General features: G+C 42.9%; 1 protein-coding gene and 1 long non-coding RNA gene across 2 annotated transcripts in view; one reads left to right on the top strand and one right to left on the bottom strand.

The window, feature by feature from the left end:
• Window positions 1–16976, top strand: part of CASTOR2 (cytosolic arginine sensor for mTORC1 subunit 2) — a 422141-nt gene that overhangs the window by 64537 nt on the left and 340628 nt on the right. The gene's annotated exons all lie outside the window — the stretch shown is intronic.
• The window catches only part of LOC144822202 (uncharacterized), a 93093-nt gene continuing 86775 nt past the window's right edge, over window positions 10659–16976 (bottom strand). Inside the window, exons 2-3 of the long non-coding RNA XR_013608578.1 lie at window positions 12207–12243; window positions 10659–11435 (exon numbers count right to left, since the gene is read on the bottom strand). This is a non-coding gene — a long non-coding RNA (uncharacterized LOC144822202). The remainder of the gene's footprint in view (window positions 11436–12206; window positions 12244–16976) is intronic.

A 16976-nucleotide genomic window follows, 5' to 3' on the forward strand; every position in this document is an offset into this window, starting at 1 on the left:
GAAAACCTAGCAGCTGCACACCTGCTACTGAGTTGCTCGCTTGTCCATCTGCCATCTAGGAACTATAAACGAAGAGAAACTTAAATAAAACAATACTAAGCGTAAACTATCTTCAACCATCAGTGGGAAAAAAAGCATTGGCAACGTTATTGGGTTTTCTGAGTGAATTCCAGGAGACTGACGCACACCTTGCCAATGATGCTCACTACTTACCTGCGAACTACTTAGAAAAATTAGTGGGCCTAGGCGTGCCCACGTTACTTACTCTGTTAATTAGTAAGTACTCGGACTACTTTTTCTATCCAGAATGAATCAATTATTTTAATTCTCAATTTATAAACAAAACATCATTATACAATATTCACATGTTTTAACACCAAAATATTTACACTCCACATTACATTAACACAACAATTCATACATTTGGTACCACTTTCAACCATGCATACATATCCTCACACACATGAAAAAACAATTTCCATCAATTAACATATAATATATTTACAAAAATCAATTCTGAGAAAATACAACACAGGAAAATCAGATCAGATGCTAAGTAATTAATTATGTTTTCAAGAAACAATCCTAGTGTTGCGCAAAAAGGTCTGATTTTTCGTCCTCGGCCGCAGTCGTTCAGTCCTGTCTGCTTGAAGTCACAGCCTCCATTGTGTGGGAACGGTCTCACAATGGAGGCTGTGACTTCAAGCAGACAGGACTGAACGACTGCGGCCGAGGACGAAAAATCAACCGAGAGGCGCCATACATGCGAAATTGGTTATATTCGGCGACACGTCCATGGCGGAATCCAGATACACGCCAACATAAAGAAGCATAAATTCCACACTCCCACCACCAGTAACAGTACAAGGGGCTGATAATCCTCGAGGGCACAGAAAAAAACAAGCACCTTGAGCTACGTGGTCCTGATGAGAATACCCCAGAAGCAAAGGGTGTTCGAAACGCGTAGACCTTTTTGCGCAACACTAGGATTGTTTCTTGAAAACATAATTAATTACTTAGCATCTGATCTGATTTTCCTGTGTTGTATTTTCTCAGAATTGATTTTTGTAAATATATTATATGTTAATTGATGGAAATTGTTTTTTCATGTGTGTGAGGATATGTATGCATGGTTGAAAGTGGTACCAAATGTATGAATTGTTGTGTTAATGTAATGTGGAGTGTAAATATTTTGGTGTTAAAACATGTGAATATTGTATAATGATGTTTTGTTTATAAATTGAGAATTAAAATAATTGATTCATTCTGGATAGAAAAAGTAGCCGGAGTACTTACTAATTAACAGAGTAAGTAACGTGGGCACGCCTAGGCCCACTAATTTTTCTAAGTAGTTGGCAATACTGGTACCTGTGTTTGGTTTATCATTAGTAAGGCTTGTCCTTACTGCCCTAGAGCCTAGACCTAGTTTTGGTTATAACACTACTTACCTGCAGCACCTCATTACATTCTAGTACTGACACCCTAGCATTGCTCTGCTAATGCTCCTGACCCAGACCAGCAGATTTACCTCCTCTACCAGTGCTGATAGATACCCTCATACAACTGCAAGAAAGCACCACACTCGCTAAGTGAATAAGAATGCCCGTCAATCACTCAATATGTGAAACGTATTGAGCGAATCGGCCAGTGAGCTTATTATGTTGCTATTAGATCACTAGTATGTATGTGTATGATATGCATTTCTGTTGCACGAATTTAGCTAAAGGGCAGCGGTAATTTGTGTTTCAAAGTTAAAACGTGTCTTTCTCTTATTAAAACGTTAGTAAAACCTGTAAAGACCATTACACTGAAAATGTATTCTATACTTCTGGTATTTTTCCCAAACATTTTAGCAGATCTTGGTGTACACCCCTGCTCCTGTTTGACTACTGCTCACAGTAGGACTTTTCTGGTCAACCACAAACCAAAGGATTGGCAGGATTAGAGGTTTAGCAATTATCGTGCGTGAAAGTGGTTCCTGGGTCTGATAAGTACTGGGGGTGGATGCCAGATTTACTGCTTAAGTAGGAACAGTTTAGTCTCATTAAAAAGAAAACATCAAAACAACCTGAACGAAGCGGAGCAGAAGCATGCATGACTGGTGGCTTCAGGGATTGGATTGCCGTTGGAATATTTTCAGCCTCAGAGGTCGTTGTGTTAAAAATTTAGCCAGAGTAGAATACAAGCCCCTCCAGACTCACTGTTCCATACTCGGACATATGTTCCATGTCATGTAGCCACATCCTGTCTGGGTTCCCCACTCTTAGATCATAGCACAAGGTTTTGGCCTCATTACACCTAGGAATACTTTTTAACCCCTCAGCGCTTCAGGTGTGATATCATATCCTATGAAGATGTCTTGCCTCCTGAACAGTCATCACTCCCACTTAGTACATGTGAGTGGCTGTGCAGGCAGCTATTTTATCATCTCAGTCTCTCATTGGGGCAGTACTTCCACGTTGGTGGTGCTGGTCCTGCGGCCCTTGTAGAGGCACCACCAGAATTCTAACTGCACTTCTTCCCATCACAGTTTGAAACAGGGCCGTCAGGTTTGGTCAGTATCGCCTGGCTGTCCTGGTGGTGGGTGGGAAGTAGAAGACGAGCGACACCCCACAAATTCATGACTGCAATATATAGGACAGGAAAACTGCACACAAGAAGGTTTCTCTGCGCTTTATCATGACTGGTACTACCATGGTCCCTGAATGGTATATAACACTGAGTGAGTGTGGAAAGACTGTTCTCCCTTTTTAGGTTGAGCCTGAGCAGCGCATGCGCTGCTCTGTCAGGAATTCTGTATGGGATTTCAACACACCCAGCGCTTCTGGTTGGTTGGTTAGCCTGCTTTTCGAAATTCCAATACTCTGGTTGGTCAATAGTATAAACCTGTCCCGCCTTTGGGTGCTTGGTGCCCTCCCAGGAGACATCACCAATTGTTTCTTGGTGATGTCTCCTGGTTGTCCGGCTCTGGCCATCTGTTGCCTCGTTGCTCGTACCCCCTCCATCCCATCATTGCTACCGTCCTGCCTATACCTCTGCTTGTTTTCAAAGGGAGTTTCTTTGCGTGGCTTTTTGTTGGCCATCTCTGGCCATCTGTTTACTCCTCGCTCGCACCCCCTCCCTCCCAGGGTGATATTTGCTGAAGAAACACAATGCAGGGCTCATTATTTACTTGGAGGCTATCACTGGCTAAGATACTGGAAACCCTTTTTAGGTCTCGCGTGGCGTACTGCGCACATGCGCAGTTGGGATCGCGAGATGTTATGTTTTAAGGAGAACTTCACTAGCGAGGGTTAAGCTCCGCCCCTCTTCTCCATTGGCTGGCCTCCTAAACGGTGGCCAGCCTTTGGAGAAGAGGTCCTAGTGACGTTCTTATTTCTCTTTTAGACCCGTCCTTTTCAGATTGGGTTCCTTGACTTGCTGCTGAAGTAAAAGGTTTCTTAACTTCTTTATGGGTCCAGATGGCCCCATAAAGAAGATAAGTACCTTTTAAGTCAGCAGGAAGTCCGGACGCCCAGTCTGAAAAGGACGGGGCTTAGCGACTCGTATCCTTTCTTTGTTTTGTATGTCAAAGATGCAAGTCTATCCATATAAATATTAGGCAACGTGCTAAATATTAATTAATTGTTAAAATATAGGCTAACTCAATCGCACACAGATTTGATTGTTTGATGTATATAATTAATGTATAATCAAAGGGAAATAGTCTGGTTTGCTTACTCCTAGCATTTTCGGCCTCTTCCCCAGTGACATCAGTGAATCCAACCCTGTTCTTGTTAACACACTCTCCCTTCTGAACACAGCCCCCGCCCTTCCCCGTACCCACCGCCCTCTGTGTCCCATCCTCACCTCTGACGCATTTTCAGCTGTGTTCCGGCAGCCGAGAAGTGATGCGACTCCTGTGCGCCTCACTCAGGACCCGCGGGTAGTCAGACACTCTTTCCTGCTCTTGGCTGCCATTAAAGGGCCACCCCCAGAGCTGCTGCCCTCCCTCGGCTGATTAGAGCGGGGTGGCGGTGATCTGAGCATTAACAGAGTCAGTCCCCGCCGTTCCGTACACTTTATCTTCTTTATTCAAGAATAAATTTTGATATTGTATGCATATATCGTGTCAGACTGAACAACCTGTACTTATTGAATATAATGTACTATTAGGTCACGAAATAATTACGCATTCGCCATGTGCCGATAACTGTAAAAAAACTGAGAGAAACATTCATCCAGTGGTTGAATTGTACAACGTCTAACCGGAAATATGGGTTGAACTGACAGAATCTTCTCTTAGCCATTATGTACGTACCTACATACACCACTTTCACAGTTTAACTGGGCGTCGGGCCGGAGCCGTCTTGAAGAAGTTCTAATCGGTGAAACTGAAGTTTTAAAGAGTCACTCTACATTGCCTGAATGCAGCTGTGCGGTTGAAATGTACTGCGATGCACGACTGCCCTCTTCAGGACAAGGCACTGCAGTACAGGTGGTAAGGAGTAAGGTAGCGTTGAACCGAGACATTATTGCAGAAGACGATGCAGGGAAGCAGCGCGCGCACACCTCATACCCAGGGCCACCGAGACCTGCTTCTCCTAGTGCCACAGCATCGCTTCTCGCACACTCTAGGCTCGCAGAATGATGTGGCTGGACAAGGGCAGCCGCCGGGCTGATGGGACTGGCAGAGAACATAGCTCCTATGGTGCCTACAAGCTCCACAACCTAAACCAGTTGGTCTCTTTCAGCTACGATCTTTTTTCCTTACCTAATTAAGGTCACTTTAACATACATTTTTTTCTCAATTAATTTCTGTCTTTGTTTTATGCAACACTACAATTTCTTAAACTTCAGGAAGGGTTTAAAGATCTCATCCGGTTGTTGTACTCACCCTTCCTGCTTATAGTGCCGAGAGGATAGTGAGGGAAAGGCACAAAACATGCAAATAAAAAAAAACACAGAGCATTCACACATGGCCTAAATCCCATTTACACTGGCAGGCTCATTTCTATGTACCTACCCGACCCTGTGACAAGGTGTACCCGACAACAGGGGTGCGCTGTGCAGACACTAGGCGTGGCATAGCGACACATGGCAAGGCACATTGGTGTTTCAAACCCGCACCCCACCCCTTAATTTTCTCCTTGATCCCTCGATGGACATAGTGGCATCAATCAATCAATAATAATTTTATTTGATTCAGACCTCCAACTAAGGTCAACAAATACAATTACATAAAAAAGATATTAGATTATATTTTTAAAAGCGATTTTAGAAAACTTTTCATAAGAAAAAACAGGTTAAAATCGTTTGTGGCTCTGTGTGTGTGGCTGTGTGTGTGTGTGGCTGTTTGTGTGTATGTGTGTGGCTGTGTGTGGCTCTGTGTGTGTGTGTGTGGCTCTGTGTGTGTGCGTTTGTGTGTGTGCGTGTGTGCGGCTCTGTGTGTGTGTGTGGGTGCAAATGCAGTAGGTCTCGCATTTGTGACAGATTAAGCTATTGGCATTGTAAATGGCAATGCCATTCATTTATCTGTTTTCAAAACCAACACATAAATAAAAATGTTGTATTTTACAATGCCAATAGCTCTAACTTTTGCAAAGGCGAGACCGTTGCATTGTAAATTCTTGTTCCCATTTAGTGTTGGGTGCGATTTAGGTGGTTTCGAAGGAAGATTCTATAACCTAGACCAGTCCATACTCTCACGGGTTTCAGCTGCTTTGCTTTGTCAATAGTGTGCAAGTCTTTTCTTTGCGCGAGTGCTGGGTGGTGCGTGTTTTCATCAAGCGTACTTATGCCGTGCAGCAATACAAATGTGGTTCGCTTATGCTTGTTACTCCTCATGCCTACTCAACCTGCAGAAATGACAGATGTAATCCCCCCTCAAGCATCCAAAATATAATATAGATCATTCAATCTCTTTTTCTATAAATGCAGTTTTAATTTGCCAAGAGCTGCTCCAAGAAAGCCCCGAGAATGAACCTAACATAAGCGCCTTGAGGACAAGAAAATGTGAGAGTGGTTCGTTCATTTGCTCAGAGAGGAAGGAACAGGTTGGAGTGTTCGTTTTGCTTCATAGAAGTGAGAGTCCGCCGTCATAAGGTGGACACATATTGACAGTATTTTTCATCCATAAACATTGTTATAATGCTGCACCCCGAGTCGTGATTGCATTTACAATAACTTATGCGCTGTTTTTCAGAGTGCATTGGGCTGACTGTCATCAGAAGTACTTAATAAAACGTTTATGGTACTATTTCATTGAAAGTCTCTGCTTTAAAAGATTTAACTATGCCCCATCATAATCAGTGGTCCAGTGACACGTTTGCATTCTGGCAGCTGTAAATTCAAAGAAATCCCACAGCATGATGTATGGGGAAATTAGAAGTAACACCAAAAACAGCAGTAGGTGCTGTGCAGTTGACAGACAAGACGGTACGAAATGTAGTTCCTTTTCATGAGTGATATATTGTAGCGTAGTTATTTTTGTATTTGAATTTTTATTTTTGTCCTGGTCATTCACCCCTTTACACATGACCACCAGTGGCTGGAGAGCAGGAGGATGAGTCTAAATATGTCGGAGCACAACTTACTACATCTTGGCGCCATGGGACCCATTCTACAACCTTCAGACTTGCGGTTTACCAACCATTCCCTGCCATCACGTACAATGCAGAGCTTGGTATAGGCCAGTGCATAGAACTGCACCTATAACTCCTATAAACAGCATTAGTAGGGCATTGCTTTACTGCCTGCCATTGGTCTCTATCATCCTGCCCCTTCTGCTGCGACAGTCGGACTGCCCCGATCTTCACTGATGTTCTCTTGAAAAGAGCAGTGGCATCTTTATCCGCATCACACCCCGTCTAGTGTCACTCAATGAGCATCTAGTCAACCAAAGCATGGAGTACAGGGCCCCATGTTTTATCTTTAGAATACCACAGAGCCATGTACCACTTGCTGGTCTAAAAGTGTTGACCCCGGTGTGCCAACCGATCAGAGATCTTAGCTCTATTGCCCAAAGCAGCCTCTCACTCATACGGACTGGTCTTGTGACTGCAGATTACATGATGATTTAGCCTAGCGCCATGGTGATTTTTAAGTGCTGAGCTGATACAGTGAGCTTCCTTTCCAGCGACACTACCTGAATCGCCAAGTAATGAGCATGCTGTACAAAGTTCTACACACAACAGAGTTCTTTGTTTTAAGGTGGGGACAGCATGTCCTTACCAAATTCATTAATGTTTGGCCACTTAAATCATGTATTATGTCATTTTAAAAGTATTATTTATAGGCGTTTGTGTACCATGGAAGGCAGCCTCAACAGCATGCCACATCATTGAACTCCACCTCATACCACTCCACAACACAAAATACCATTCCACATAATTACACTCCAAAACACAGAATCCCCCCTCTACATAATTACAGTACACTCAATACCACATAATTATTGCACACTTAATTCCACAGCACGCCATGCCACATAATTCCAATACACAAATCCACTCCACACCACACAATTACACAACTAACTTATCCAACCCAATCCACATAATAACACAACACACCACATGCATAAACTCCATGACACGTAAGTAAAAAATATTGGTATTTACAATACCAGTAGTTCCAACAAATACAAGACCTGTTCCATAAGTAATAAACATTGCCAATTGCTCCAACTCCAACAACTGTGAGACCTATTGCATTTCCAATGGTTGTTTGTGGTTTTCTTTAGGTTGCACTAATAATATTACCAGAGTTAGGAAACGTATAGTATTTGTGGGATTTCAGACCACTTTGAGACAGTGTCCTGATGAGACAAATTATTGCATTAGAAGTGAAGGCGAGCTATATCTGCTGTTATGATGGCCTATATTTCCCCAATGATCAGAGTTAATAAAAGAAGCATTATGCGATTATCAAAATCAGAAGTGTTACACAGTGGTGGCTGACATGCATTGGGGTGGCGGGTTGGGTGAAAGGGGGTAAAGAGAAAAAAAACATACATCCTCTCCACGTCTCTCCTCATTGTCCCTCCACTGCGGTCGGAACAGGAAGCACCCAGGCAGTACCGTGGATCGGCACTCGGCCAGGGAATCGGAGCCTGAGCATGCTCTCCACCCAGGCTTTAATGCTGCCTGGGTTGAGGACATGCAAAGTGTTCATGACTGTGTGGCAAGCCCGAAGGGGCCGGCCATACAGTCATGCGCACTTACCAAGTGCCAACCACTCCTCCCCCCACTCTGAGAGCAGAGCAGCCCTCCCCGACTGAAAAGCTGCAGCAGCAGGAACAAATAAAATGATAATAACGGGTTATTATCATTTTATTTTCCCTTTTTTCCCACTGCTAAAAGCAGTGGGGTGACGCTCCTCCGCCTTAACGGAGGAGCCGCCACTGGTGTTAAATGGATCCACATGGATCAAGTCCATGTGCGGGTCTCGAGGTGCTGTGGGTTCCTGCTGCAGTATCAATTGAGTTTAATTTACAATAGATCGAAGTGAGAGTCTTTTACACCAGCATTTATGATCCTGAAATTCTTCCATGGCTGTGGCCCTCAAGGGCCAACAATGGGCCCATTCAACCCAAATAGCCACCTGAATCGCCCCACTGCTATAAATAGAGTGCTCACCCCACTGCTATAGTTAAAGTCCAGTGTGATAAAAAAGGAAAAATACTTGTCGGTAAACTGTGCACAATAAACAAGAGAGAAGCACCAATCTGTTCTAGCAAAAGTAACTTTGTGCAGCAGGCTCTGTCAGCAGGAAATGGGGTGATGAAGCTTTGGCTGCAGGGAACAGCTTCTTTACAACTACACTAGACATTAATTGCAGTTTGTTGGTAATGGGATTTGCTGGCTTTGTCCCTTTTTGTCGCAATCTTGCTTGCTTCTGGACAATGCAAGCCCGGTTGTAAATGTGTCTACATGTGAGAGCTGCAGCAGTAAACCCAGCCTACCCTTTGAGGTATTGCCTCTTGCTATTAGTTTTCAAACTATTGTATACTTCTGCATTTAATGCCTTCTTTTTGGAGCTTCTATGTTTCTGAATTACATCTTGGAGGTGTTCATGGTATTCTGCAGCAGATTTAGCTTTGAAGGCTGAGTGCATGCCAATGTTTGTGAGTGATCTGCTGGCCCCTAGTTTGAACCCAATAAGGCTGGCTCATACATCGCGTCTTCTGAGATCAGTAACGTGACCACTATGTGGTTTGGTACTAATGACATCTAATATTTACATAATACAGTAGTATATCATTTCAAATAATAAGAGGCAACTCGATTTGTATTGTGGTCAGTATAAATGATTAATAATTAAATTATTATTTTTTTTTTTTTCTTTTCAGTTTGTAAAGCGCGACAGCTACCCAAAAAGGGTTTCCCAGCGCTCAAATGAAGGCTATCCTAGCGTAGGGGAAAAGGAGAGATTACTGGTTAAATAACCAGGTCTTTACTGCCCTTCGGAAACGGTTAAGACAGCGTTCTGCACGAATGACCAGAGGGAGGGAGTTCCAGAGTCTAGGACCCATAGAGGCAAAGGACCTCCCGCCCATCCTGACAAATTTAACCTTGGGCACACAAAAAAGTTCTTGGGTTGATGATCTCAATGTGCGGGCAGGGGAATATGTTGACACCAAGTCTTGAAGATATCTTGGTGCCGTGCCAGCTTTTATTTTATGCATGTAGCATAAAGCTTTAAACTTCACACGATTCTCCAGTCGGAGCCAGTGGAGTTCCCTAAGATGTCATGTCATGGGTTCATTCCTCTTGCAGCCACAGAGTAGACGCGCCGCAGCATTTTGGACCATTTGAAGGCGGCGGGTAACCGCCTTAGTGACTCCCAGATAGAGCACATATATTATACTATGATTGTGCTTCTGATGACAGCACATTAAACAAATATTGTCTAATCTCGTGTAAAATCGTTTAGACAACCTTGAAATTCAGTGTACCTAGAGAGCCCTTCCTTCACTGCAAGTTAAAGCCATAAATGGAATATCTTCTTGTAGGTGACTTTTTTTAATCAAGCCTACTAGACCATACATGTTCTATCTGTTTTGAGGCATATTGTGGCTTACTATGAACATAGATGGGGCTTAGAGCCTGCCCATTGCTGATCATTGGCTAACTTTCCTGTCACTCTCATTTCCTTGCTTCTTATTCATGTCCCAGCTTGTCAATCCTGTGGTTGTCCCTCCCATGGGCTATTGCATGTTTATCATCTCTTTGATTGGCTGGCATCTCTGCTTCCACTGCTTGCTTTTCAAACGCTGTTTTCTTTTGTTTTAAGCATACCATGAGGGTGCGTGTGTTTTTGAGATGTCTCCCTCATGTACTTCTCAACCCTGCACATGTGTTGCTCTCTATTGCCTGAGCGGGTTCCCCTTCATGCTGAGCTCACCCCTGCTCTTGTCCCCATTTCCTACCCACACCTCCTTCTCTCTCCATGTTGTTCTTTCGCCCCCCTTTGCCCTCCATGTTACTTTCCCCTACCCTCCAGTGTTACTTGTCCATATTTACCACCATCACCATGTTGCTTTCACGTCCCTCTTACTCTCACCCTTGTTGCTTACATGCCCCCCACCCCCGGGTTGCATCAGCTCCCTTGCTTCCCTTGTCCGCCCATCCTCACCCTGGTCACTTTTAGGTTTAAATCATTTTTATTGAGGCGGCACAAAGAGACAGAACATACATTGCATAGGTGATGTGTACCTGCAACGGCCAGAGGCATGCGTAAGGCTCGGAGGCCTTCCTGGTGACAGTTCAAATGTAGTCCAGCTAGTAGAGCTAAGTCGGTATAGTCAGTGCTGCACAAAAGGAACAATCTACCTCTAGACCCTGGCCACTTTTAAAGAAAAAACAGATTTGCGCATATTTTTTATTTTTAGTTACTAATCCAACTCGAATCAGTAACGAACCAAAAAAAGTACACGTGTTACATGCGTGGCAAGTGCAAATGATGCAGGTGACAATGGTTATTATGTTTTCTTTCAACTTTAGGCATGGTGCACATCGTTGGTGAGTCTATGCATCTTGGCTAAAGAACATGGGCAAAGCCCTAGGCCAAAAAGACAAGACCGTGTTTGAAGAACTTCTCTGGGTTCAGGCACTTAAGAAAACTCTGACAATATATTTAGGTCTCCCTAGACAACGTAGTTGTCTGCATAACCCATTGTTTCAATACACAGAGACTGAGTCTTGAGCCAAACCTGTTTAGGCATTTGCTTATTTAGGTCAGTCCCCTCCAGCCATTGCATTGAGACTTTGTCAATCACGTCTTATATGAGCCCAGAGGCACATACATCTCTCCTCTTATGCTGTTGGCTGCATGGTGTATCATTCTGTTGTCTAGGAAGTGTTTCCATTGCGATGCATGAGTTGCGTTGTATTCATCCAATGGCGGTGTTATTTCTGTATGCAGGAATCATCTTGGAAAGAAGGCAATGCCCACTAAAAGAAACAAGAGAAATAAATTAGGACTCTATTATTAGGAGAGCATTTATGCACAATTCTCCTCCTAGTACATATAAAATATTAGCAATGTATTTTTTCATGAGACAGAAAAATGAATGTTTGGGATTGCAATAAGGATTACGAGTATTACGATATTATTAAGTGTAGGTTTTCTGGTCTACAGACGTTCTGACAAGACCTTTCTAGCCACAGAAGAACCGGTCTAGCCTTTGCAAACATTTGCTGTGCTACCTAAGAATTCCATGATATTTTGTATGGCTTTGTCCATAAAATCTGTCTTTCGTGTATATTCCCTTTTATTGTCTCTTCTACTTTAAGCATTCCTAATTTTTACAATTGTATCCATTTATAAAGTATAAGCAATGGATGCAAACATGTAAAATTAAGACTACTTCAGTTTTAGGGCAGTCTTTTGTGTTCTTCCCCAAAAAAACAATAGGGCATCAAAAGATGAACGCTTTCTTAAATACTTGATACTATCAATTAATGTTTTTATCATAAGTATGAAAAATAAGTGTTTGTAGTTGTGGAAAGGATTCTGAGTATGCAAATATTGTGTGAAGAATTGCAGGCCAGGAGATCTTCTGTCAAGGCCCTGTCTTTCCTGTTGCTGCACAGTTCCCCACTAAAACCGCCTTTTATCATTATAGCTCATGCTCAATTACTTATCCTTCAAATGAACATTCTGAAAAATAAAAAAATATATTTTTAGAAACATATGGAAAATAACAAAGAAAATGAAAATACCTTCTGCATTAGGGGAGTCTTTGTGTTCTGTTGTTTTCTGCAAAAAAATAAAGAAGCAAAAGCTAAAAAAAAAATTGCTATGGCTTGTGTAGCAGATGAATACATTAGTCAGAGCATTTGCCTAGTAAAGCATAATAAATTTGCAAATTGGAGTGTGACAGGTTATTGTTATTTATTATCATTGTGGGTGTGGCCATGACTATTGAGGCAATTCCTCTAGGTCATGATGCCCCTCCCTTACCAAAATCAACTGTAATAAATCGCATATTGCACTCTGCTGACCTGCACATGCAGTGTAACCGTGCTGTTGTTTCGTGCGCAGTATTTAGAAACAAATGCATCTACAAATAAGCAGGAAATGGGTGTTTAAATCCTTCCAATGAGATCCAACCGCGTATGCTTTTGGGCATTCGTTCTTACTGCTCTTATCAACCGGGAATAACATATATAGGCTAATTTATCTTTTAAGGCTGTTCTGGGAGTCTGGGAAGAGTCCAACACCATGGAACATGTGTGTCACCCCTTGAGACCCTTGTCACTCTTGGAGAACCTAGAGGTATTGTTTAATAAATCCTACATGTGTGGCGTGACAGTCCCTTTGCTCATGGTTTTGAAATGAATTCTGGTTGGGTGGAGATTAAAAATGACTCAGCAGTTTTGATTAAGCTTTCTATGTGTCTGTCAAGCCCTTCTGATAAATAACTGTCTCAGAAATGAAATACGCCAGTAAGTGTTATAACACCCGGGAAGACTGGTGTCAATAGGACGATTGGTGTTGAAAATTAAACCGCTTTTCCGTGAGCCACTCACTATCTTCTAGTTTCAACTAAATTATTCAGCTCTTCTAATTCTGGCCATTCTTGTGTTCAGAACACAGCATGCTGTTTGAGGGGTGTTATTCCTTTCTCCTGCTCTTCCTCCAAGAGGGTTACTCTTTCTGAAGCTGGATTCTTGGACATTTACATTTGGTATGGTATTAATTATTCGTATTTGATAAAAGCTTGTTGTTACTCCGACAAGTACATGGACATGAAGGAGGCTAAAACTTTGCCTGGATATGCTTTTTTTCGTCAATAGTCCTACTTTTTTTAAACTTATGTAATTGCAGTACATTTCCTCTTGAAAACAATAGTAAATAATTGGGGTGGGATGACTCTAGGGGTTATTATGTCATGTACATTTGTGTAGCACTTTACTACCATTTGTGTGGTTCCACAGTAATTTCGCAGGCGTGGCACCTTTTATAATTCTAAGTCACTTGAAGACTTGTGTCAAAGTAGTGCATTTAAATTGTATTTGGTTGTGTTTCGTATTGTTTTGCGATGAGTCATGCTGGATAGAGACTGGCTGCATTCATATTGACTAATGTATTGTTTAGAGATTTGATTATTTTGTTTACCGGCCAGTTAGATCCAGATATGGATTATTCCGCAGAATTATGTTCATAAACCTTTGGTCTATGACACGCAGATCTATGCTCATAAAGCTGCTGAGTATGTTTCATTCTGCTAGGTGTATGATTGTCGGCTGTTCAGCTTCTTTGGCTGTTCACGGTGTTTGGCGCTGATGCACTGCTATGCATGTGGGGTGTGGTAAATTTAAGTTACCTTCTTCTGGATTGTTAATACACGGTTTATTCAGAGGGTATGGAGGTGTCGTTGAGGTGGCAAATACTTAGTCAACTAAATGGCTTAAAGCCATGTTGTCCACCTGACAGTGTCTGGTATTGTGTTTTAATATGACCTGTTGGTGTTGGGTATTGTGTTTAAAATGTATTGTTGGCGTGTGGCCCGGTTTGAATATATTTTGATGTTGATGTGTTGTTGAGGTGGCAGAAGCTTAGCAGTCTATGCGGCTTGAAGCTATGTTGCGCACCAGACGGTCATGTGACGAACAGTGGTTACCATGGGTTCTTTTAGGAGGAATCAACCACGTTTTTAGAACAAATCAAACCTCGAAGATGACAAAGACTGAATCTGCCTAGGAAACACAAAATGTCATCAAACGTTCATCGCACCCTCCACAGCCCTGGAAGCGACCCCACTGATTAGAACAGTCACATACTCCCCTCTCTTAGCTTAACATCAACCCCAGTGCTAAAGGCGAACCCGTTGGAAATGCGTTAACCTAAACACAACACTCTTACATCATTGACCAAGACATATCCACCTGCCTCGACTGTACTCCACATGCAGGGTGCAGCGTGTATGTGAGTGTGTACGCACCCACATACGTTAACTGAGGTATGGCACTCCGTTGACCTTGGATCAGAAATCCCACACAACCCTGCAAAAACATACACGCTGATAGGCCAATGCACTCTCCAGAAAATTCATAATAGTGTGGCCACACAAGCACTGATGGCCCATAATCACTAAGAGACCATACCATTACCACATACAGCATGAAAGTACAGGCCACATAACCTTCCACACCATGCATCATTCACAGTCACTGGTCCAGTGGGCAAAGTCTCAAGAATGTAACCACATAAAGAGGTTGAACAAGGATACGATGGATCAGGCCAAATTCTTAAAATCAATAAACACAGTGCAAGATGTAAGTGTCAGTGAACTATTACTTTGTGGAATCTAGATCACAATACGAGACTAGGGTGGGGAGCAAAGAGCTCAGGAGTGACCTTGCTAAATATTTATTCACTGAAATAATAGAGACTCACTAACTTGCCGTGGAAGTGGGGGTCACAAGCCGGGCTAGGGAAGGCACAAGAGCAAATATACTGAAAAAGCAGGCGTATACCTGGAGATGATGATCAACAGGAGGCCATAGCACCCTGCGACTATGCATTAATGGATATGTATACATGAACAGGTATGCCTGCTATACTGTCAGTAGTCAGTTGTAAAGCCCTCCTCTATTGTCAAGGCTCACTACAGGCTGTAATATGCGTAACTGACTGTAATATGCATAACCAATTAGAATGAAGTAGCTAGGCGCTGTAGAAAACATCTACTACATAAATAAAAACACATAGTCCGAAATACATAAGTTTTACTTATTCATTTTTGACCATGGTGAAAATGGCTACATGTGCAGGACAAGGTGGCAATGTGGATGAACGGCTGATCCGGCTCCTTCGTTTGCAGGGATGCGAGATTACCTCACTTTTGAAGTTGGTTGTACAAGCAGTCAAAGCTGGGAAGTATTTCATGTATATCCTCAGTTCAAAGCAAAGAACACGACAGAGCTTCCTTTTGTACCATCCGAGTTGACCTCGGATGCACAGCATAGATGGAAGTAGTGCTGCTTTTCCTTGACCTTTCTATAGAAACTGGCACCTTGGACCAGGTCATCCATCCTGCCTCCCTGGCTCTTGCCGCAGGACGCTGTGGTCATCCCCTTCATGCATTGCTTTGTGTTCATAGAACCAATGACCATGGTTGGCCTGTAGAAGCCTAGAGTATCCAGGAGCTTCTTGGCTGTGGTCTTCAGCTTGGCTTGTAAACATCCTCCATGTTGTCATGATCTCAGTAAGGCCGCCTGTGAGTATTCTCGTTGGATAGGCATGGTAATTACAGTAGTGTATAATGGGACCGCAAATGCATCACTCACTCCACCCAGTCACTAGGAATGCCCAGATGCTGCAGGTAGCTCACTATCTGTGAGCTCATTCCAGTGCTGGACTTGGACGTGGCCACATCTTTCCCTAGATTTAAGTCATCATCTCCGAGCTATGATGACTGTAGCGGCAAAGTGAGTGAAATCGGACTACTGGACATTACTCCTCAGCTTGTGTGTTGTCAGAGGCTAAACTGCCACAAGCTCAAGCATGCCATCGTCAGGCCCATCATTGAAAAACCAGCCACCACCCGGATTCCTCAAACCTACCCAAGGCCTCCCTTCTACTTCTAAAGAGTTGGAGGCCAGTCAAGGTGCCGTTCTTTGTGTTCTTCAATGTGAATGATCCACTAAGTAATTAGCAGTCTGATTACCAACCTCAATGTGGATTTGAAACCACAGTTCTAACTAGCACAAAGAGGTCCTTGCATGTCAGGTTAATTGGGCACATCGTTAGAGTGACTGGTTATACGTGCACACCCTTGGAGTGGGCCGTTCCTAAAGCGCTCATGCTGATTTCAATAATGTATATTAAAAAACCTGCCCTGGATCTGCCCCAGTAGATTAATGTTGGAACCTCCCAGCCAGCAGTGATGTGCAATGCAGCATTATTGGATAATACCAAGAATGCACCATACCAGGGCACTTGTTTTGCCTAGGGGCCTAGGAAAGAGGAGGAGGCTGGGAAAACTCCAAAATGACCCAACAACCAATGGCACGTTCACTTTGGGTCAAAGCACTCTAAATGGCATTGATAATGACCATCAATTCTTAGAGGTCGACATTAAATACAAAAATTACTATTAAGAGCAATTAACAGTGAGTAAATAATGCCCAACGTGGAACTGGCAACTTTCCAAGACTGCAAGTACCCTGGAAGGGAGGCGGTTGGAGAGCAGTAATGTGTTTGGAAATCCAGAAACACACTGCTACCAACGCGGCCTAGATTTAACACGGCCTGGTCCAAATCAAACAATATATATTGAAATAAGATACTTATAGTTCTGTGGTGATAACAAGCAAGCCAACTACAACCACCAGGTCTTAAAGGGAAACCCCTCCTGGACCTTTTTGTTATGTACCCTAGATATTGGCCGCCATGTACATGAAGCCAACAGTTTAATGTGTGAGATTTCCTTGATATTGCAACACGGAACTTGGTTATCACGACAATTGGGGTTTGCTTGGATC

Source organism: Lissotriton helveticus, chromosome 3_1 (assembly GCF_964261635.1).
Source record: "Lissotriton helveticus chromosome 3_1, aLisHel1.1, whole genome shotgun sequence".
NCBI classification, from domain to species: domain Eukaryota; kingdom Metazoa; phylum Chordata; class Amphibia; order Caudata; family Salamandridae; genus Lissotriton; species Lissotriton helveticus.